Source organism: Vidua macroura, chromosome Z (genome assembly GCF_024509145.1).
Source record: "Vidua macroura isolate BioBank_ID:100142 chromosome Z, ASM2450914v1, whole genome shotgun sequence".
Taxonomy (NCBI): Eukaryota; Metazoa; Chordata; class Aves; order Passeriformes; family Viduidae; genus Vidua; species Vidua macroura.
The window spans coordinates 50726452-50751565 of record NC_071611.1 but is presented as its reverse complement, the minus strand read 5'-3'; positions in this window follow the sequence as shown (position 1 = coordinate 50751565).

Genomic DNA, 25114 nt, shown 5'->3' with positions numbered 1-25114 from the left:
AGAAAGAAAGAAAGAAAGAAAGAAAGAAAGAAAGAAAGAAAGAAAGAAAGAAAGAAAGAAAGAAAGAAAGAAAGAAAGAAAGAAAGGAAGGAAGGAAGGAAGGAAAGAAAGAAAGAGAAAAAGAAGTGTTCATGGGGGTGGAGGGACAGGGGGAGAGTGACAGGAGTTAGGTGGAAAGCATGTCACCCATCCGAGGGTCCCAATGATGTCTCCTTGCTCCCCTCCATCTGGTCTTGGTGGGGAGGATCCCCCGTGGCCACCACCACATGCCCAAGAGTTCAGAATTCCGTGGGTTAATCCATGCTTTGGGCAGGTGGGAATACCCGGGTGCCCCCCTTGCAGGGGTCCAGTTTGAAACCATCCCTTGCAACCCTGAGGGTCTGTTGCATCATCTGCAGTGCTCTGGTGCAGGGTCTGGGACCCCTTTGGGGGGCCTTTGATGGGCCATGATACCCCCTCTGCTGGGGACAAGCTTTTCCCAGGGTGAAGGGGCCCCTCAGGTGAGCTCCTCTGCCCAGCGGAGGATGGCGGTTACTGCCTCTCACCAGAGGCTTTCCAACACACATCCAAAACCTCTCTTCCCCCGCCCTTCAGTGGGAGGGTCTGTGTGGGCTTGGCAGGTGACAGCCCTGGGGCTTCGGTCTCCTCCCTGAAGGTGTTAGGCTTGTGCTTTGTCAATGTCCCCATCCTGAGTTGTTACTTTATCTTATCTTCATCAGCAAATGGTGTAAGGCCTCAGTCAGTAGACCTATTCAGGGTGTGGTGATCTTCTCTGCAGCTTTTGTAATACAGTTTTAAAAGTCCTTCATGAAAATGTTCAAGTCATAAACTATAATATTTCAGTCTCCAACAAATGACCACTGCAGGAATCCAGAGGAGGACCAGACCTACCACAAGTCCACTGTTTTCTACAGCAACCATCATCTCAACAGGACTGCAACCACCACTTGATAGGACTGTCACCACCACTCTGGCCAACAGGATGCTGGGTTGTATTCTGACTTCACATGTTTAAACCAGTTCTTCTGTGTATCATCACATATATTGTTATCTTTTTATTAAATTGTATTGCCTACCTGTAATCTCTCTAAAAGTATGTGTGAGGTTCATTTCTCCTGCCAGTTTACTTTCAGACCAGTACAACCTTGTCATGACTTGCTTCAGAAAATCCTCGCACTTATTCCCACCAGAAGGGTGCTCCTTAACCTTAAACCATGCCTCCTCACTGCAGTTTACAGACCTGTCTACCTATTTTTGTACCTCCACTGTATGTTTTCTGAGCAGTCAACTTCCATCTGTACTCCCAGTGACTGTGGCTGTTTCTGATCATTCAGTGGGCGAGCTACCTAGAGGGCCAGTGGGTCCTGTTATGGATTGTGTTTCATTGGAGAAAGAAAGGTTTGCGTCTCTAACCTTCAAATGAGTACAAATCTTAGTGGAGCTTGTTATTCCCGTGGTTTATTTGTTCAAAACCTCTAAAAGCCTACTTTATGTTTTGAAACCAGACTAATCAATTGGATGAAGAAAGGTAGAGATTCAATACTGGAAACATCTTGGAGAGAAGAGAATCACGTCAGCCAGCTGAGTTCCTAGTGGAGAAGAGTTCCACCTCAAAGAAAGCACTTCTGACAAATGTCCCTGTGTGTCCTCTGTGCAGACCTGCTCCAAGAAGCCCCAGGCTGCAGCTACCCACAGAAAGCAACCGACACATCTTTTCCAGTGAAGGCTCTCCATCACCATTTTGGAGCTAGCATGGTAATGGATGGGATCAGCCTGCTGTTGTACAATCTGTTGTTGTAAGAGCAGCACTGCCAGCACAGATTCACATGGTCTGTGCAAGTAAAGAGGAACATCCCTTAGCTTTTACCTACAGATGTCTATGTTTATGTCCCTAGACTGTCCCTATCTCTCTTCTGTCTCTGATAAAGCTGCATATCTGCCTTGATCTTGTCATCACTTAGGCGTGTTTAAAATGTCACCCTGCCTTGCTGCTGAGTAGCAATACATAAAGAGAGAAGAATTTGATTAAAGGATAGATGAAGGCAAATGTATGCAACATTTTCACTTCTCAGCATTCAATAGCAAAAAAGCAGTAATATTGATATGCAAATACCTATGTAATGTTTGACATAATGTGCACAGATAGACAGTAGAAATTAAAATCACTGGGGAAATTGATAGTTGATGCAACCCAAAGACTAGAACATAAAAAATAAATATAGAACATAAAAAAGAAATAAATAATAAACATCACTTTATAAATAAAAAACTAAAATATTATGGTGATTCAGCAGATATGGTACCATGCTTCCTTTAGGAAATTTTCAGAGATTCGTATTATTTCTACCAGAATGTTTAAAAACACCTTTAAACTACACATGATAGATGATTTTGCAGTCACAATGAACAAACAGATGAAATCTTCTAATGCCGTTTGCTAAATAAGTTATTTTAGAGCCTATTTGGTAAAGAAGCCAAGTTTCTGACTGTTTTACATAATGGACACAAGCTGCTGACTATTCTCTAAATGAGACAGTGAAACTGCCTATTGTTCTGGAGAAGTAATTTTTCAAAATCAGTCTAACTTACATATTTTCTGGCTGAATCTATCAAATTTACTGATAGAACAGCTTTCAGAAAGCTGAAGACAGTAAACATATTTACCCACAGCTTCTGTGTAATGATCCATACAAAATTTAAGCAATTGTTCATATCCCATATCTTACACACACACACTAGGAGAGACTACATTTTGTGCTTTATCTTGATGAAATTTTCATATAGAATAAACACCCTTTAAGTATAGGACCCAAAGCTTCAAAGAAAACATTTTTTATTTTTTTCATAGTTTCCACTGTTTATAGAAACCTCAAAATTTTAGATTCATGATATTTGAGTTAAAAGAACACATGAAATTATGGATTTGTCTTTTCACAACATAATTTTTGAAAGACTTCATCGTTGTGAACATCAGTCTGGGCTTTAGTCTCAAAGATATTTTTTCTCAAATCAATACAAAGTCTTAGTTTAAGGTGACAATTCAAACATAATAGAAACATCCAAACATACCAGCATGTAAGGTATATATGGTTTTTCAACAAAAGTTCAAATCAAAATTTCATGGCACTCCCCACACAAAAGTAGATAGTGCCTGGACTGTTCCTCTGGAGGGATATATGAGTTTTAGGCAGCAGAGTCTGGCAAGATGAGGAAGGTGAGTGACCCTTTCTGTAATTTACCATTGGAAATGCACAGAGCTTTGCCTTGGTATAAGTCAGGAACTTATGGCTCAGGATTGGCCAGGAGGCCCTGTGGACACAGGACCCCATGCTAGGCATAGAGCTGCAGCCCCCACTCCCCAAACCCCTTCCCAGCATGGGAAGGAGGAACTAGAGTAAATTTGGAGTAAAGTCAAGCCCAGGAAGGAAGAAGGGATGGGCTGAATGTGTTTTTAAGTGTTGGGTTTACTTCTCATTACACTACTCTGATTTGATTGATAAGAAATTGAACTAATTTCCCTGTGTTGAGCCTGTTTTGCCCATAACAGTAACAGCTGAGTGATCTTGTCTTAACTTGATCCATGAGTTTTTGTTCTGTGTTCTTCCCCCTGCCCTGGTAAGGAAAGGAGTAACAGAGTGCCTTTGGCAGGCAGCTGGCTTGAACCAAATTCCAGTCACCACAGATATGAAGTAGTAATTCCATATTTCTGTAGAAAACAGCTTCCTCTTTTTGGGCATTCAAGTACTGAGACTACATACTATGCTGAATCCCTGTGTAGTGATTCTATGGTTTATATATACTTAAATTTTAGGGATAGCTGCTGTACTGTATTCTGCATTGGTATATTGCTAAGCTAAATTGAATGCTGACTGGATATAGATACAACATAGAAAAACAGAAATAATACATTTGCATAGGATAGTTAATTAAAATGATAAATCAATATTAACTATGTTAATTAATGACAAAATAAGCATTATTTAATATCGTTTAGTCTGCTGACATGAATACTGAAAAAAAGTCTTACAGCCTGATCAAGAAAAAAGTGTGGTAGCAATTAAGTCACCAAAAAACATGTAGCTAGTTTGCATAACATGTGCAGTAATGAGAATTTGAAATAACATCTTGTCCTGGTTCAGGGCAAGTCTGGGGAAAGAATTCCCCTCCCCCCCACAAAAGGGTTCTTTTAGGAAAGCAGATTCAATTGGCCCCTCCCCCCAGCCAGTTCGGGAGAAAATACCTCTGGAGGAAAAAAGTGGAAAAAACCTGTTTATTACACAAGAGAACTTAGACAATATTAAACAATAAGACTTCTTGCCACTCCAAGAGAGACACATTCAGAGCAAATCCCCCCCGGGCTGCAGCTCAGCTCACTCAGTCTCTGACCAGTCCTTCCGGCGCTGGCAATGCCGCGGCCCAGGCCCGGCCCGCTGGGCCACAGATGTGAGCTGCTGATGCTCTTCTGGTGTTCAGTCCAGAGCAGGTCCAGAGAAAGGGAAAAAAAAAACACAGTCCAGGGAACTTCTCTGCCTCAGCTAGCTAAAACTAACTAGAAAAAAGCAAAGGAGAGCTCTGTCTCACTGTCCGTCCGTCCGCAGACAACACCGTCCCGGAGCAGGAATGTGGAGGAGGGAGTGAGTTTTTTGAAAACAAACCCTGAGCTTCTTCCCTCCTCCTTTCACTCTTGGAACAAGACTTCAACATAAACAGGGCAGACGATTGGGGATAAAGGCATCATACAGCCACCCTAGGACACATCTCACAGTATTTGGCACTATAGATTTACTAAGTATTTTATGTTATCAGCCCCTTAGTAACAAGACTTCATTGCTTTACTTTCTCCTGTGATATATTTACAGATATAATACACTGAATTTTGAAGGTCACACTCCATGAAATGTGAATATGAACTATGTTTTAAATAATGAAGTCTATGTTCTTGTATCTTTGCTCATATATATTGTTGTGTGTACTTACCAGTATGATTACAATTCAGCTTGATATGTCACTTAATCTTTTCCATAAATTATTAAAATTTAGTATCTTACTCATAGTACTCATTAAACATGTACAGATAACTTCATGATGTTCAGCATTTTTGTTCTAGCACTTTGAATTAGAATAGTCTACCCACCTATTAGGACTAAGACAGAGTTATCAAGATTGCATTTTATCTTATACTTTTTTGATTTTAAGAGCTTATTGGTATGTGCATAAGTATAACAATCTACCTCTCCTTAAAGAATCAAATACAAATATCATTCCACAGTTCATGTAAGTTTTTTTTCCCCCTGACCACAGGACTCATTCACTCCATGTTTTAAGCTGTGATATTGAGTATATATTCTCACATCACCATCTACCACTAGGTTTGTTTCAGGTCCAACAGGCCATAAAAAACTTGTGTATTCATTCAGATAAACAGATCTGTGTGGCAAGTACATTTCTCTCTCTCTCAGGATTTTTCATAGAGGTACAGAGAGAAAGAAAGAGAAAACAATTTCTATTTCTGCTCCTTGTTTTTCTCCTGTGGAATGTGCTTGAATTGTTTACTTGGGGTGATTGCTTGATTGGATTCTGGTGAGGATTATTTGAGTCTGGTGGCCAATCAGATCCACCTGTGTCTGGACTCTGGTGAACAGGGTCACGAGTTGTTAGTAGTTAGATATGATAGTTAGAAAAGTAGCATGTAGTTTTAGTATTCTTCTTTATATAGTATATTAATGTATTATAGCATAATTTTAATAAATCATTCAGCCTTCTGAACTAAGTCAGACATCATCATTCTTCCCATTGGGTTCGTCGACATCTACAACAGATCTGTTTGCAGACTTGGTCCCAGTAACAGGAACCCCAGGGTTTCTGTCTTATTCCTGTCTTATTTCTGCTTTGTGTTCAAACTAAATATTTATATCTAAGCTGTAGCTAGGGAGAGAAACCCCAGCACTGCAGGATGAGAATAGAATAGCATTTCTGATATCACATTTTAAGTAGACTGATGGAAGAAAGGGGCTTACAAGAGTATCACTTGTGGGTTGTATGATTCCAAAAAGTCATAGCAAAGCAACTAAAGAAATTGTTGTGTCTATACACTGCTATTACATCATTCCTCTTCAATAAATACATGCTGTCAAACCATCATACCCATACAGATTGAAGTATCAAGTTTGTACAGAAATCAGATCACACCCCAAATGAATTGAGGCTCAAGTCTAGAAGGACAAGTGACTCAAACAAGTTGCAGTGATGATTTGTGCTATCAAAGCCCTGCCCCACTTGACCAGACTGGTCTATTACCAACTGGATGTCTTGGTGACATAGATGAAAACATGATCTCTCTTTTTTTGTCATTTAGCTAAAACACATAATTTCCCCTTAGTGCCTAGATAATCAAGTGTATAATAATAATATATATTAAAAAAAAAAAAAAAAAAAAAAGCCATGACCAAAACAATTAACCTTTCTAATAAACTTCCAAAATTAAACTACTGATAAATCATACTTGGGGAAATTTGAGGTTCACCTGTTAGCCTGATACAAAACTATAGTACTTGAATACAGGTTATTTAATGTATTTATTTAAGAACAGCTTGAAAATGCTTGGCTTCCTCTTTTTGAAAAAAAAAAAAAAAGACCAAAGGAAACCATTTTGTGATTGTAAATGTAAAATCTTTATGAAACAATCAGAGGACAAGTGACAAGTGAAGACCAAATGTTTACAATAAGAACAAGAGTTTCATCAAAAAGGAAAACAGAATCTAACAGAGGAATCAGACATATGCAAAATCAAATTGGTTGTGGATATACAATGTGACAATACTGTTCTTCAGTGCTAACCTGTGGAGTTGTGTTTTTAGGTTCCACTGTATGTATGTTCAAAATGGTTTATCCCTCTGTACCCCCCCTTGTGCCTTTTTGGTTCATCCCAGGTTTTCCCATCAGCACCTGTGTCCATCAATCCCAAAAACCCTGACTCATGCCCCTGACCCCTCCCAGGTGACTTGTCCATCCTTCCCTTTTGTCTGGAGGCTTCTGCCAGGGTCACTGGGTGACTAGACAATGGCCTGGGGTCCCCCCCCTCCTCCCTGCTAAGTGGATACCCTGGGTGTCCTTCCCTTGGAGGGCCACGCCCATGTATTCTCCCACTGGCTGATCAGGTTTCCCTGCCCTCCCTATATCAGGGCCTGTTTGAAGCCCAGAGCTTGCTCTCTTCTGGGACCTCTTTGAGTGCTGTTGGGCTCTGGGGCTCTCCTTGGAGTCACAATAAATCTTGGACCTATCCCCAGAAGAGTGTTGCCTCCTTCCTTGCCGGTGGGATCAGCAGTGTCCTCGGACCCACAAAGGCACTCTCTAAAGCCCAGCTGGGTTCAGCAGAGAGTGCCTCTCGCTGCCCTGTCGCCCCATGGAGAGCTAGCTGGGGCTAGAAAGAGATCGGCTCTTGCGAACTGGGGACGAGACTCGGCACTAACCTTTTCTAGACTAATCCTTACTGAGATATGCTTAGAATTTTATATTAATCGGTAACCAGAAAATCCGAATGCTTTGACAAAAATCTAGTTGCTAGCCCAATCCCCTTATTGGAAACAAGGTAATTCCCAGTGGAATAAATTCAGAAACTGACTGTGGCAACTGACTCATCTATAAGAGAAACAATTGTTACATTTCAGAAGCGAGAAAATTCAAAGGGAGAACAAAACAACAGGTGTCAAAATGTCAGAGAGCACTTAAACCGCTGTTAAGTTGCATACATTTTACAAAAAAAAAAAAAAACAACCTTGAACACTATAATTAAGAAACCTCTGAGGGTTATGAAGGACATATTTCACATATTTTTAAAAATATAATACATAAAAAGCAAAAAGTTGATTTAAACAAAGAGAGTGAGTATGTTTAATGCAGTAGCTCTGGGGTGGGGAGAAGATGCTCATCACAGCCTCTCAAGTTATTAATCTGGCTAACACTACACTACTAAAAATGGTTGATTGAATGTGAGACTCAGTAATTTGTCTCATAATGGTCTTTAATTTTTAGTGGCAATAAATGTAGTATTTAGGAAAATTTGAGAAATTGACATGAAGGCAGATGATGAGTATGTGCCTAAAGTCTATCCCAAAGCTGCAAACACCACCTTCTGCTCCTGCAATGACCGGGTTTTTAGTCAGTGGTACTCTTTAGTTCTAGGGATCAAATTTTCACAAGAGAGCTTCTTAACATGTAGAAGCCATTTATGGCATTTTCTTTCTTTATTCAGATCAGACTGATTTGTATCATAGGGCCCAGTGCCTTGACGGGTATCATGATGAAGATCAGGAGTCATTCACACGGTAAAAATCATTCCACTCCCCCAGATTTAGGCTGATTGTGTGCCAGATTGGTTTCTCAATGTTACTCTTTTTTATGGAAAAATTTTCAAATATAATTCTGAAAAGGCATTTAAAGATATATAATGTTATATTTAAAGATATATAACTATATAGTTAATAAGTGCTTGCTTTAACACATTGAAACTTGTAATACAAAAGACAGAATTGCACACCAGCATTTCTAGCAAAGATCAGTTTGCTCATTAGCATTTTGTATATTTGGTTGCATTTGTGACTTGCCTAACTTGCCTATGACTTGCCTAGTTCTGCTTCTTGGTGCTGTTATTACCCTCCTAATTGAATAATTCCTACAGAGATTGGTGGGTGATCACCAGTGAAGTATAGGCTAAAGGATAATACGATACCATTCTATGGCAACTGGAAAATTACAAATCCAAGGCAAATTCTACTTGCTGTTAGTAAATCACCCAACAAGAGACGCACACCACAAATTGCAGATTGAACAGGTCAGGTTGGATATTAACTGAAACAATTGCCAGCACTGAAACAGTACATCCAGGAGAGGAGCTGGGAGGTTTCCAAGATTTAGCTATACAGTGCAGACTGATCCATCCTAAGACCAGAAAGAATTTCTTCTCCATAGGTTGCGCATGAGTTCCTGTCTTAACAGCTGTGCTGTGATTACAGACAGGATGAAACACTCTATGGTATTTTGCTAGCACTCTACAATTCTTGTCTAGTGAATTTCATGCAGGAAAATATACTTGTGATCATGCATGTGCTCAGGAAATCTTAGACCTCTCACACCATACTGTAAAATTCATCAGTGCATACATGTACGGAGCAGGACAGAGCCATGTGGGAAGCAGTTGACTTGCTGCCTGTTGGATCCTGGGATTGGGTTTTAGGGGTTCTTATTTATGTTAGCTAGCCGAGTCTTGTGTACCCCCGCGCTTCCCCCGTGTATTCCCCCCACCGCGGTTTCTGGCCCCATGCTGCCTGCTGTTGGGCTATCCCCTCTGCCGCTCCTGTAACCACTGCCCCGTCCAGCCCCGGGAAACCCCGTGTCCACCGTCCCATCCCCACGATCCCACTCAGCCCGAGGCTCGGTGCCCGCCCCTGCGGGGTTCCCTGATTGGTTGCTGTCCTACATCATCATTGGGGGGGCGGCGTCTGCCCTCCCTATCACATCCCCTGTATCATCCCACTCCCTCCTGGGTCCCATCGCCATTTCCCCCACGTGGAGTGGGAAGCGTGGGTCACTACCACCCCACTGCAGCTCTCAGCAACAATAAAGCCTTCCTGCTTTCCTTTGTGGGTGATCTGGACATTCCTTCCCTCTTTACCTCGTACCCGTAGCACGGGCGACAGAACCTGGCAGACCCCGACCCGCGTGCCAGTGCCAGCGGCACGCGGGAGAGAAGCAGCGAACCCAGAAGTCCGGGAGGAGGCAGCACCGGAGGGCATCGGAGCTGCCCCGACCGGGGAGAAAAAGAGAACGCCGCAGCTGTCATGTACAGATTTACTTCACAGAATATGGCCATTTGGTCCTGTTGCCCTGCTCCCTAGTACTGCAGGTTGTGATACTCAAAGATAAAGAGAGGAAAAAAACGTAAAACATTGTCTAGATATTTCAAAAGTGAGAATTTGTCACAGAATTGACCACATAATACAGTAGGTGTTTCAGGTTGCATTCTAACAAAACAAAACAAAAAAACCAAGAATGCCACTAGGTGTTCTCACTAGCTTTTTTTCACCTTGTTGTGTTTGCTGCATTTTGGGTTGGGATATAAGTGATATGTGTTCCAGAGAGGCTAATAAAATAGATTTCAAGACTAGTTCACTTTACAGAAAAAATTTAAAAATTCATATTATCTGTAAAGTATCTACTCTGAACACACATTTATACAATAGGAAATACATACGCTTGGCAGTGCACTGCCTTTACAAAATGCACTTCTATTTTGTATTAGTAAAATTATTTGCATCTATATTTACAGGAGCAGCTCCTAAAACTAGATATAAATAACCAGTCAGCCCTGTAATTGATTATCAAAAGAAGTCTGATTCCTGTAAATGTTATAGCTTATTAAAGTAAGGAAATGATAAAAAAAAACCCTTGCATTTTTAGAAAAGCTATCTTTGTGGTACACAGAAAACAATATATGTTCTTTCAAAAAGTAAAAAAAAAGCCTTCTATGGGGTCAATTGGTATTTTTCTCTGCCTTTTTTTCCTTTACCTTTCATGACAAAATTGCTGTATTTCCCATTTTCTCAAATAAACAGTAATGTTATTTTTAAATTCAATACTGATAAACTTAAAATGGAAATATAAATTGAAATGAAATGGCTGTCAGGATACTATACAACGCAGTAGGAGAAGCAGGCACAAGAAAAAGCAGACAGAGGAAATAAAAACATCATCAGCATCTATTATAATTTTTATGTGGCAGTCTGTAGTCATAGATTTTATGTTAAAATATCAACAATTTCCTCTGAATGAATACTGAGAATACTTAATTGACTTAGCTTGGATAACTTGCCATTGTCTCTCACAGTCAACAAGATTCTAATTTAATCCAATCCACAATTTAATTACACCCATAGTCTCAAACATTCTAAACTGAGCCTTTGTTAAAAGCTGAGACCACAATAAATCTGTGAGATTGTGTCTGTCATTTCTGCTGGCTGATGCAGCAAGACAATTGCAGCAGCAGCAGAAGTAACAAGAACATTAACTAGGATGGTAATCAACAATCTAGTCATGTACTTCGTCAGGTAAGAATGAACACAACCTTTTTTTTTTGATAGTTCTCATGGCTGTACTGTAAAGAACAAACTTTGCTGTACAGACATGCTGTAACTCACATCAAAGTATGACAGCCAAATTTTCCTTTTAAAGCAGTGCAAAAATTTGTTCTGTTCAAGCTCATGACAAATGTGCTCCAAAGAAGCACAGAAAGGTGTCTAGTGTAGTCAATACTGTTGTACAACTTTCAATTCCACATTTGGGCAAAAAAACCCTCCTGAACCATGTAACATGGTCATAATTATTTGGCAAAATTTGAAAACTAACACTATTGGTAGGAGGCCAAATTACCTCTGGGTTTTTTTTTTCTACAAGAACTAGTTTTCCTTCAAGTTTCATTCAGTTTTTTCTTTTCTTTCCTTTCTTTACTTGTATTTTTGTAGATGAAAACACAGCTGGGTGGGGGTCTTTTAAAATTTTTTTGTTGTTGTTTCTCCTTTGCATAACTAATTCAGTTCAAGCCAGGACATTTTGTAGCCTGCTTTACTTATTCAGTGGCTGGGGTTCAGACTCCCATATTTCAGTAATATCTCAGTTACCATGCTCTGTTACCCCACTGAACTTATTTGCTACAGTTGAGAAATATTATGCAATTTTGAATGTGTCTGGTAGCAGAAACACTGCTTTATTATTAGGAGTTCACTAAAAAGTATGTAAAGAATAAACATTCTTGATTTTTTTATGTTTTACAAAATATATCAATCCTCACTGAGCCAGAAACTGTACATGGGTTATGCTTCCCAGGTAACATCTCTTTTCTTTAATAGTTGTTCCTTCTGACAGATGGGGGAAGAAGGAAAAGGCAGAGTATGCGTGGCTTGAAAATGTGAATAACTATTTAATGATAAAAAAGAAACAGGATTGTAGGATCTCTAGATCTAGTCTACCATTCTCTGTAAGCACACATCTTTTTTTCTTGCGCTCTATTCTATTTGGAAATGTTTTTTCTATTCTACCATCCATGTTATACTATCAGGGTCGTTCAGCTAATGTATAATCCAGCTCCTATATTTGATCTTGTTTCATTGACAAAGTGTCCCACTGTTTGACTGTTTATCTGCTTAATTCCTTGTTTATCTGCTCAATTATCAATCAATTCCTTGAGAAATGACTGTACCCCTGGCACATGTGCCCTTTCTATAGGAAGTCAATTCTTCTTAAGGTGTATGTCATGCAGTTGTGTGCAATACTGTGAACAGAAGCTGAGTCCGCAAAGATCAGAGACTCTGGAAGATTTTTTTACTGACTTAAATAGTTGGAAAGCTGTTGTTTCTAACTGCATTTTCAATAACAGTATGGGTTAGAGTGTTTCTTCACGTGAGTTCTTTCACCTTTGCAGCTAGCAATGCATTTCTATATTGTTTTTTGCATATGATATTATTTTCTTTTTTTGTAGTGCTTCTGAAAAGTCATAGGGTTAGCTCACCTAAATCACATTCGTAGAGTCCCTATGAAATGAGTATGACACCTGTCAATAATACAGAGTTTTAGACAGAGAATAAAGGAAGTTTTATATTTCTTATCAGAACTTGGAATAGAATCTTTCTCTTTTCTTCAGTAAAATGGTGAAAAGGAGCTGAGAGATGAAAAAAAATCTTTTTCCACCAACTGAAGTGATCTAATCTTGCAGTGTGTGTGGCTTTAAATTACTACAGAAGCAGTGAAAGTAAACTGGCAAACTGGATAGAAGTGTCATGTGGTTCCTTTTAGAAATACCACGGTATCTCTCATAATTTAGCAAAAAAGTTAACTTATATATTAATACACATTTTCTTATAAATTAGAGCTGATCTTTACAAAGCCTTTGTCAAAGTGCTGCTTGAAATTTGTTAGTCACAGAATCAGAGAATCACAGAATCTTTAAGGTTGGAAAAGACCTCTGAGATCATTGAGTCCAATGTTTGACCAACCAAGACCACCTTGTCAAGGACACCCATTAAGTGCCACGCCCAGTAATTTCTTGAACACCACCGGGGATGTTGACTCCACTACTTCCCTGTGCAGCCTGTTCCAAAGCTTGACTACCCTTTCCATGAAGAAATTCTTCGTGATCTCCAAACGTAATATTCCCTGGTGCATCTTGAGGCCATGTTCTTTCCTTCTGTCACTGGTTACCTGGGAGAAGAGGATGAACCCCACTTCGGTTCAGCTTCCTTTCAGGAAATTGTAGAGAGTGATAAGGTCACCCCTGCATCTCCTTTTCTCCAGACTAGACAACCCAAACTTTCTCAGCCACTACACATAAGACTTGTGTTCCAGACCCTTTACCATCACCATTGCTCTTCTCTGGACTCATTCCACCACCTCAATGTCCTGCTTGTAATTAGGGCCCAGAAGAGGACTAGAGGTGTAGCCTCAGCAGTGCCAAGTACAGAGGGACAGTCACTGCCCTGGTCCTGCTGGCCACACTATTGCTGAAGACCAGGCTGCCTTTGGCCTTCTTGGCCACCTGCACACACAGCTGGATTGCAATCAGCTGGATGCCAACTAGCATTCCCAGGTCCTTTTCCACTGGGCCAGTTTCCAGCCACTCTGCGGCAGTGTGTAGTGCTTCATGGGATTGTTGTGACCCAAGAACAGGACCTGGCAACTTGACCTTTGTTGAACCTCATCCAACTGGCCTTAGTCTTTGGATCCAACCTGTTCAGGTTTCTCTGCAGAGCCTTCCTGCCCTCCAGCAGATCAAGACTACTGCCCAACTTGGTGTCATCTGCAAGCTGACTGAAAGTGCCCTCGATCACCTCACCCAGGTCATGGATGAAGATATCAAACAGGGCTGAACCCAACACTGATCCCTGTAGAATTCCTTCTAGTGAGCAGACACCAACTGGATATTTCTCCACTCCCCATCACTCTGGGAGCTAGGTCATCCAACCAGTTTTTTACCCAGTGAAGAGTGAACATGTTAAACCCATGACCTACCAGTTTCTCCAGGAGAATACCTTGCCAAGTAAAATCATTAATTTTTGATGCTTTAAACAAGTGTAGAGCTCTCAGAAATATTTGTGCTCTCACCACCTAATAGAAAAATTTGGTGTGAAATCTCTTCCAAAAATTACTTTAATGACTAATTATGCATAAAGGTGCGTAAGTGTGTAGTTTCTTACCCTAGGCTATTCTAGTCTTTCTTATCCTAAGCTACATCTGAAAATAAAGTTTGCCAGTGATGTCTGATTAGGATATCCTCAGCACTGATGTCTTTGTATTTAGCCAAGCCTTTAACTACATAATGACTTTTCAATATCTAATACATACACTGACTTAACATTGTATTCGATACACAATTTTAATCTGACAGTGCTCCTCTAACTTGCTTATCACCAATTTAAGTTGGTCCTTAAACTATCCCAGTATGTCTCCTCTGTATTGTTAGAGCTTCTCTTGTTTATGTAGCACACTTTCCAGCAATTCATTAGATTTTACTGCACTATTTCTTTACATAGCTCACTTTTATTAGAACACTGATTTTCAACATAGCCTGTAAACATTTCATTAAGAAAAAAATAATTTTGACACTGCAGTCCATGGGTGACTCCTCAGGTATTTACTATCTTTAATCAGGTCTTTGACACTTACTGTAAAGTAATCCCAGTCTCTTAGGTAATTAGTTCATACCAGTGAATCAAAGTCCCCTAATTACTTCTATTCCCAGAATCAACACGAAGAATATGTGTGAGGGGGTATGCATGTGCGTGTGTGTTTGTTTTGGAGAATATGTGCTTGTGCATGCATGAGAGAAAGAGGGGAAAAATCCCGTCAACCCCAACTCTGTTCACAGCATCACGTGATTGGTCCCATTTTGATCTATCCATCTTGTCTTATTGGAAGCTCTTTAACTGACGAATGAGAACTTTATCAAGCTTGGCAGGAGTCATTATGTCTGTGATTTTCCTTGAAATGTATCTGTCATGCAGCTCAAAATTAAATTGCCAGTTTTGGGCCTAACTAGACAAGGGGAAGTGATACAAAGCACTCAGAAGGAAATGAATGATTAATGCAGTTTATAGACAGAATAGTATTTTTTTCTGTTTTATGTGCTTTCTGTGTGTAATCTCCAGTGGTTCAGCTTCAGATGGATCTAATGAAAAAGGACTGGATGTTTTCCACCTTTTCTTCAGAGCATGCTATACGATTTATCCACTGACACAATCTGCTAATGAAATGTAACCTTGGACAGCTTGCTAAAGGATTGATGGGCTGAAAGTTTTGTACTTTATTTAACTTTTGCAGGAAAAAAAAGTAAGTCCTCCAAACTCTGTACGATATAGAGATTCATTAAGATTTTGTACTCTGGAAGAGTAGGTGTACCGGAATGGAAAATGCAGCTGTGACAAAGAGGTGAGAATAACGTAAAACAAATACTTAAAAGGTAGGTGTATGGCTTCATTACACTCAAAGACGTAAATTATAGTTGAGCTACATAACTTTTTAAGATTTCTTTCTTCAGTATTACAAAATTGCTGATTAAAAAAATCAGCCATTCTCTTTATTTGATTGAAGCATAATAAAAAAAAAAACAAAAAACAAAACCAAAAATAGAATATCAGCTTTCTCCCTAAACATTATTGGTTGAGACATCTTCAGTTGGGGCTTCATCCAATGCTTTCAAACTTCCTTAAGACCAATGAATGAGACATTACAATCTGGCTTAAAAATAGATTATTATTCTGACTGTGCCTGAGAATCAAAAAAATGCAAACCAAACCAGAAACATTACACAAATATTGAATGTTTGCAACTGCTAAAGTAAGAGTTCCACCTGCTTACTTGTTCCCAACCCATCAGGATAGGGGTATGAGAATTGGAAAGGTGAAAGTGAGAAAACCTGCAGGTTAAGATAAAGAGAGTTTAGAAATTAAATTAAATTAAATTAAATTAAATTAAATTAAATTAAATTAAATTAAATTAAGTAAAATAAAATAAAATTATAAAATAAATTAAATTATATTAAATTTGTAATAAAAAAACCCAATAATGACAACAACAACAAAAAGAGGAGGAAATAAAAGTCAAAAAGTACAAGTCATGCAAATGAAAACCAATTCATCATGACCAATCAGCCAATGTCCAGTCAGATCCTGAGCAGTGGCTCCCAGCCAGCTTGTTCCCTGGTTTATGTACTGAGCATAATGCCATATGGTATGGGATACTGCTGGAGTCAGCTAGAGTCAGTTGTCCTGGTTGTGTTCTGTCCCAGCTCCCTGTACACCCTAATCTTGCTGGTGGGAAGTGGTGAGGGGCAGCAGAGACCATGGTTCTATCATGGCTCTGTGTGAAAGATCCTCAGTAATAACAAAAACATCCTCGTGTTATTCTTGTCTTTCCAGCACAAACCCAAGATACCACTTCACACCAAACATTATGCAGAAAATTAACTCTACCACCACATCCAGTCACTTAAACTTTATTCCTAATAAGGGAGTAGGAGGTAAACAAAAATTTTTTCACAGAGCAAACTAGTTTTTTGCCTTGCTTCCCCTTGTTACCCTTATTCCACATAAGAATATTTCCAAACACTACAGACTTTATTATTTTTAATTCATAATTACATAAAACCACCATTATAATTAAAAATACATCCATACACACAGTAAACAGCTTTTAAAGAAAGGTGATTAATTGCCACAGCTGCTTATTACCCAAATCATAGTAGATTTCTTAATACAGTGAGTTTCCTAGCTCACCTTTTCCTGCCTCCTTTTGCTGCTGCTCTGATTATAGGCTCTCTGGGGCAGACAATAACTATACTTCTGATGTGCATATATCAAGAACAAGAACCATGGTTCCTTGAAACCATCACAATAAAAAAGAACAATAATTATAGCAAGAAGAATAATTTCAGAGTTTCCAATTGCAGCTTTAACAGCTGTTTTGTAAATGGAATTATATTTGCCCTTTGATTTTAAAATTATCAACGATGATTGGCTTTGCCACACCACAAACCGAATGTGCAGTAACACCATTAAGCAGGATTTTCTTTAATATTTCATGACGTATATGTATGTCAAAAGAAAAATAAGCTTCTGAATTGCTACCTATTCTCCGGAGAATATTATACATATTTTCTGCACATTGCACAACATGATGTCCCTGACTATAGTGAGCCAAGGATCATGATTTATCCAACTCCATGGATGTGAAAGGAGTAAAAACAATGGGGTGCATTGAACATATGCTGCTGTAGCTGCCATTTATTTTTCAACAACACAAGGAAAAAAATCTATGTTGAATTGCTCAGTTGGCTCATAACAATAAGAATAGCTCATCTTGTGCTGCTATACCCATGGTGCTGCAAAGCTTTTAGATTATAGTGTTATCTTACATATTACTAATGTATAAAGTCTTGGAATATTCATGCACAACTGGGTGAGTTAAGGACTAAATTAAAGAGCATCTCCTGTGAAGGTTCTTGCATCACAAGTGAAATATTATCTTTCTTTTTATTTAACAGCAATTTTTACAGAGGGTGTTTTTTACTGTAATCTGTATTGTGTTCAAAAGAACAAGTTAGAGCATAAAATATTCCCCAAAACTATCTTATGTAAAGCAGCTATGAATCATCATTCTACCTCACATAGAAGGAAATGTTTAATAAATAATTCTGCAACTATAGACTACATCAAATGCAAACACACAGAGCCAAGATTAAGGTTGCTGCAAGTATAGTTTTATTATTACTGAAGTAAATCAAATAATTGATTTACCCATCACTAAGACAGACATTAGTGATATGAAATTCACATGCTTTAAACCCTGCTTGCAATTTATAAACCTTAGGAAACAATGTATGTCATATCAGCTTTGGGTTCAACTCAACAGTTCCTTCTTGTTCTTTTGCTAGCAGAGAAAGTTATTGCATGGTCTGCTCCAGCACACCCTCATGCAGAATACTGGGATAATTCCACAGAAATTTAATGGAAACAATAATTGGGATTTTCTAAGAGAGAAAAGAAGATATTGAGAAACAAAAAGATCTCTCAATCATGGCCTGATTTTCTCTGAACACATTAATTTCTGATTTAGGAGTGTAAAAACACTTTTGGCATGAAATTAGTTTAGCCAGCTGGAGTCACTCAGCCTCTTATTACCAGCATCGTCAATATATACGAAAGTCTCCCTTGCTTCTCTTGAAGATATTTAATGGAAGAAAGCAAATAACAAGTGTTGTTATAGATGGCTCTTTAGCATGATACTTTATTAGTTTTGCAGAGAGAATTATTTTATTTAAAAACCAGTCATCTCACAGCATAACATTACAACATTTATATTCAACATCAATAGAATAATTATAAGATTACAGTGTCAAACTCCCAAAAATACTAAAATCTAGAATTCAAATTTCTTGTAAAACCTTGTTTCACAAAGGTGGACATACACATTTCTATTTCAACACAGATATTTTATATTGAAGATTACATCCTTTTTTCTCCTTTTTCAAAGAATTATTTAATTCACTGAAATGTTGGTATGCATTTACATAAATATAGGTTCAGTATTTATTTTCTCCTTGTTTTGGACATGCTTTGCTTAGGGTTCGTTACTAAAACACTATCCAATTAACTAATATTGCATACATACAATGTGATTTCTGTTCCTGCATGTAATAATCCATATTCATGATTGATTTTTGTGAGAACAGAAGAATCTAAAATTTAGTGTTGAAGCCTAGCAAAGGTACCCATAAACTCTGACTTCTCAAGTCAAAACATCAAAACTTTGGGGTTTTCAGAGAATGCAATAGCATATAGTAATTAACATGCTTAAAAGGTTGTTTGCATTGTTTTCCATTTTAAATGCAAATACTCAACACTTCTGCAAATAAGATTTTGAGGATCCTGTCAGGTATTCAAAAAATGAGCTTGCTTTAACTTTGGGATAGGGACAGAATAGTTTCTTTTTGTAGGTTTCAGGAGTCTTGACTATTGGCTGTCTCCTTCCTGTCTCTTTCCCATTCCCCTTCTGTCTCTGCAATAACTGAAGTTGTCTCCTGCAATATGGTAGAGTCAAGATGTGGATACCAGACAGACCTTAACCTGACCAAATATATAGAGATTTTATTCCTTTCAGAGCTGATGGCTTCCAGGGACCCAGCAGCAGTGTCTCCATGTGCACATGTCTGGTAGGAATCTTGAATATAATTAAAATGCTTAATTTTTAAGCTGACATTGGCATTGGCTTTCAAGGGGGAATTAAAAGAACCTCAAAAAATTGGGCATTAGTACTAAAATACTGAAACAGAGTAAGATACTGTTATTTCCCATAAGTACCCATATGCATTAAAAAAGGCAGATATACAACCTGCTACAAAGTCTGTGAATGAATTCCTGCCTGATTCTTACTCTGTGGTTGGCATTTTTTCAGATAGATCACAGCCCTTCAAATTTGGTAAGACAAATTCTATTTCCAATAACGTAACTTAAAGGCAATGAATATGATGAGTTGAGTGCAGGTGCTAAATTAGCAAGCTTTATAATCATTACTTCCTTTTTGTCTGCTCATACTAGGTATTGTAATATCTAATACATATATTATCAAGAATAATTACAACACAGCTCAACTTGGTGAATATTAATAGCATTATTAAAACAGAATTACAATACACCATACATAGATGGTAATAGCTATTAGCACTTTGTTTTATGGAATCTGTTCAAGGTCTTGAAATAATTTAGTAAGCAAGTTTTCATTCTCAATATTTAAACACTGTTGAGTCTTTCACATGTACTACAACTGATCAAAATTTTTCTCTTCTATGTTTTTCCATAAATGAATGTTATGTTAAAATAAATCCCTTTTTTTTTTTTTTTTTTTTCATTTAAAGGGACATTTTCTGGGCACTTGCACACCAAAAATATACAATATAAACCTCTTCAGCAATATCTTTGTGCTGCCAGAGACAGAAAAAATATTATCAGTTTTCACATTCTTTATTTTCCATTTTGTAAATCAGTTACTTACAAAAGAAATCCAAGGGAGTAAACTTTGTTGTTGAATAGGAACCAATATCTTCCTTTCCCTACTCAAAGTACCTCATTCCCTGGTGCAATTAACCAGGATGGAATCACCAAGTAAATTATGTGCTTACGATTCATGTTAATAACACTTATACACAGGTTGATGATGAGTCTTTAATGCATTCCAAGAAGTTCAGATACCAAGAATATTATTTGAATTTCAAAAGTTTACACTACCAATCTCCTCTAAAGACAGTATTCTGCCTACGTAAAATTTGCAAAAGCAGAAACAAAGATTAAGTTTGCAAAGGACAACTATAAGGAACATCCAGTATGGAAGAAAAAGCTTCATTAGACAATTTTGTGGAAAAGAATCTAAAAAGTTATGACACATCATAAATGTAATAGCAATTTAAAAATATTAGATACAATGAATAAAACCCAGTAATCAATGTTGTTCACATAAACTGGAATATAGCATGTAATGGAAACAACACATTTTACAATTTCATCAACTATTGGGACATATATATTCTGAAAACTTGAACTCCAATATCAAGTTTTGGTCATGGAATCACTGGGAAACCTCCTAAGGAGAGAAAGTATACATGTCTAGAAGATAAAGCTTTGTGAAGATTTAAAAACAGACTTGCTTAGAGAACTAGAAGGAAATGCAGGATTATAACATCTAAGTATATAAACAGTAGGTGTGTAAATAAAAGGGAATAGCAATCTACTCTCCGCATTGAAGGAACAGGAAGTATCATCCAATGTGATCCTAGTAATTTCTAGACAAGTCCAGTTTGTGCACACAGGTGAGTCACCAGTAACAAAAGAACCTCTGCATCAAGCTCCCTTGCATAACTTTGACTTTTCCGTGAGGCCAGCTTTCTGAAAAGAGCCAGTATTAGAACCTGGACATTGTAATCTCATAGTAAGAAAACCAAACATATTATGCAATCATCACACTCTTACTATATAGAGATAACCCCACAGGTCTTCTTTCAACACCAATAATGATTATTTCTTCCCAAAATGCAATTTACCCAAACAATATTTAAGTTCAAAAAGAAATAAAGGAAAAAAAAAAAAAAAGAAAAAACAAGGGGAATATTTTCTCCTTTGACAGAATTTGAAGATTCTGTATTCACTGTTTGGCTTTTCTTTAAGTGAAGCAGTTCATTTGCATAATAATTACAAGGTTTAACAATAGCATTAGTGGCCAAAAGACATACATTCCAGTTAAGCTAATGATAGAATTACATTACACATTTTATTGCAATTTTAAAATGAAAGCTCTTCAATTCTAAAATGTCATACAGATCCCCAAAGCTCTGCAATATTTGTGTTTTAAGAAGGTAAAACCTCTTCCCCAGTCCACTGTGAAAGCTTTGCTCTTTAGTGACTTTCAAAACCCTATTCATAAATACTGATTAGGTACTATTTCACCATAGGGTACAGCATTACTATCAGAGCTCCCTACCCAGGGCGAAAATGGAAATGTTAGTATAGTAAATCAGGCCAAATGTCCTGGTAATTCTATAGATGAAAGATTATCTTTAATAAACAGATGTTAACTTGGGACTCAGCTAATTTTATTTTTAGTATGCGAGTGTCAAATGCCACAGATTGATTTAAGGTGGAAACCTATGAGCAAGGAGTGCATAATGTGATTGCATTTAAATGGCAAAAAAGCTTAGAGGCACAGATTGCTTGGAGTCCAGCTGGCTGACAGAACTGCAAAGGTACTGAGTCCAAGAGACAATTTATTCTGCTAAATAACGGGTCACATGTTACCTGCCACCTTCCTGGCACAAATTAACCAATTTGCAGCTTGTTATGAAAGGCTTCTGTACACCTGCAGAGTTCTTTGGTTGCTCTTTGGACTAGTGACTCATAATACCTGGTTAAGCAAAAAATGCTGTAAATGCATGAGGACTTTTGTTTCAATTGTAGAATCATTACAGAAATAGTGTAGTAATTAGGGACTTAATTAGCCAACTGCTTTATTCTTCATATAATCATCAAATGCACAATTAACTGTTCTCTCTATTTTGTTCTTAAATGCAGTATTTCATTAAAAACCCAATAAAATCCCCCAAAACAACACAAACCTATATATCACCCATGATATTTGGGAGCAGTTACACTAACAGAGCAATTTCCCTGCCTCCATGACAGCTTTGCCTCAGGCAATCACTTCAGCTTCCCTCTGTTCCTTTAAGTAGGAAGAATTCTTGAATGTTTGGCCATGCTGGAGCCTATAGGGGGAGAGCTCACTAGGGGGAGGATAACATTACTTTGCAGAAGGTGGCTTTATACCCAGAGATGTGCAGGTAACAATTAATTGCCACACTTCTTTCCTTTCTGATAAGTTTCTTTTAAACAATGCCACTTCCACTGCTGGAAAACAGAAGTTCCAATATTATTTCCAAAATTATCATTGAAACCTGCAGGAAACACAACATGGGCCCAGAAAATTTATTATTATTTCACTTTCAGATTCATACCACATGGTGTCATTTACCCTCCATGAGTTCAGGAAGATACCTTATATTAGCAGTGGGAAAAAGATGTAACTCTTCAGTGTGGTTGAGCGCACTGTTCCTTTCTTGACTTCATAAAAGTTGTCTACCTTATTTGTAAGCATTATGTCTCATGCAGTAGGATTGGGAAAACAAGCTAATTTTGATTGCCCTGAAAAAAATATCTCCTTTAGCAAAACCCATCTGATGTAAGCGGAGAAGTCAGTCTGCCTGTATTTCATCATGTTCAAGTTCCCAGGCTCTACTTTAGGTTTTACACAATCAACAGAAATCAACACTTTGCTGCATTAGAGACTGCACTAAAGAAAAAAATCCCTTCTTTTTCTAGTGAAAATTGAAATTTTCACTAGAAATGTGTGATCCCAAATTAGACTCTTTGGATCACGGAGCACTGAAAATCCTTGCTTCATACATGAAGCCACTTTAGCAATAACAGAGCTATCCATGTCTCTGAAGTTAAGCATGAGAATGTTGGTGGCAGACTTGTGACCAACATGCCTGACACTGAAAATAGCACAAAAAGATAAATGTTGTGCCAAAGATTTGTTCTTAGCTTGGCAAAGAGATTGCTTTTGCAACCTAAGATGTTTTCAATGCTAGCAAGAGTCTCATTGCAGCTCTGCAGAGAAGTGGAGGAGAAAAGCAGCCTTCAAGAAAATCAAGAAACCAAACTGATGTGGCAAAAGCTCACTAAATATTACCAACTCTGGCAGATCATTCAATTTCTTCCAGGAATTCCATAGCACTGTGTTGTTGAGACAATCAAATACATTGCATTTAACTACTCTGGGACTTTTAGGATTTCCAGTACAGAATGCAAGAATTTCTACAGAGTGCTAAACGGAGAATGTCTTCTATGGAAAATTCTTTTTTCTGCTGTGCATTCTCGTCATACCTGACATCATGAGTCTCAGATTATCAGAATAAACTTTGTTCCCTTTCTGAATGACACAAAAGATAAAAGGACTTTTCTGCTCTAAATAGTAAGCTTTTTTCTATGTCACCATGAGAAATTCCATTATATCATAACAGAACCAGTCATGTTGTGCCTAGCCGTGGGGGCTTGTAGCCACTCGGCACGAAGCTCGGATAGCTGGTACATCTGAGGGTCCACCAGAAGAATGGGAGGGACACTCGGGCTGCTGAAATCCTGCTCATTTATTGAAGGGTCGCAGAAGGGGCAGACAGGGAGACAACAAAGCAGAAGGGAGGCAGATTCCGAGAGCCCCGAAGGGCGGGCTGAGGAATCTTTTAACTGCGTAGGGGTAGGAGGGTTTAGCATTCGAGGGTACAATCGGGAGAAGGCTAAAGGGAGGGGAAATATAACATTAACCAGTGGGGAAAAGGGAAAGGAGTGTTCTTGGTGGAAGAACCAAAGGGAAAACGTGGAACAGAGAAGATTCTAGGCTAAGGGGCAGACTTGAACAATAACTGACAGGACAGGGGGAGGGTACAATTCTCTTACAAAAGGGGGTGGAGAACTCATACAACTGCTGTTTCCCATGGCAACCCTAGACTGCCTTCCCCAACCCCTCCTCCTACAATATTGCTTTGACTGGGAGAAGAAAACTGCAAGTGCTCAAATTACCTCAAATCAATTATGTTGTTTTTATTCATGGTTCAAAATAGGCTATGATGATGCAGAAAGAAAAAATTCTCTTTCTTCCTTACAGATCTTCTCTCTAGTGTTCCTATCACAGTATATAACTCCAACGCTTTGATTTATACCAGCTCTATTTTCAAGAATTTTCTCCTCTCCTGCCATGTATAATATACATATTGTATAAATCATATAAGTCAGGAAAGAAGATGGGGAGAGGATGGGAAAAATAGTTACTTTCAGGACAGAACTTAAATGCTTTTACTCAGTTTACCAGTATGTTGCTTAAAATATTTGGCACTGGAGTCATCACCTTGCTGGTTTTGCACCAAGTTGGGAAATCTCAGCTTAAAGAAAAGCTTTTTGAAACCATATTGCAGTGTTACAGAATAGACAAATACCACTGCAAAACAATACTCAGAGCACAAAAGTTACTTTATATAACTATTATGTGTTGACTGGCCCTTCACAAATTTGTAATATTTAATTCCTGTCTTCTTTCTGCCTACAATGGAGCACAGATTAATTAGTGACTTAGGCACCACCCAGAGCTGCATCTTTATTTCTCCAGTGTCCACACTAGATAAGTGAGGTGGAAATTGCTTTCAAGATTGCAGTCATGTTCCCTGATGGTGTGTATAACAAGTGCACAATCATATATATAAAAAGGAGTCACATTTTACTGCAAAAAAAGTCTTTTGACAGAACTTAATCATGCCAATGTAGCAGTCTAGGGAGGCTATGAAAGTTAGTCAAGCCTCTTAGAATGTAGATTTAGAATAAGGCTTTACAACACTTATAAAACAAAAATAAATCCTTATTTTTCATAATACTGAAATACAGCTTGTCTCATTTTAGCACAAGGTTATTTTCCTTAATGT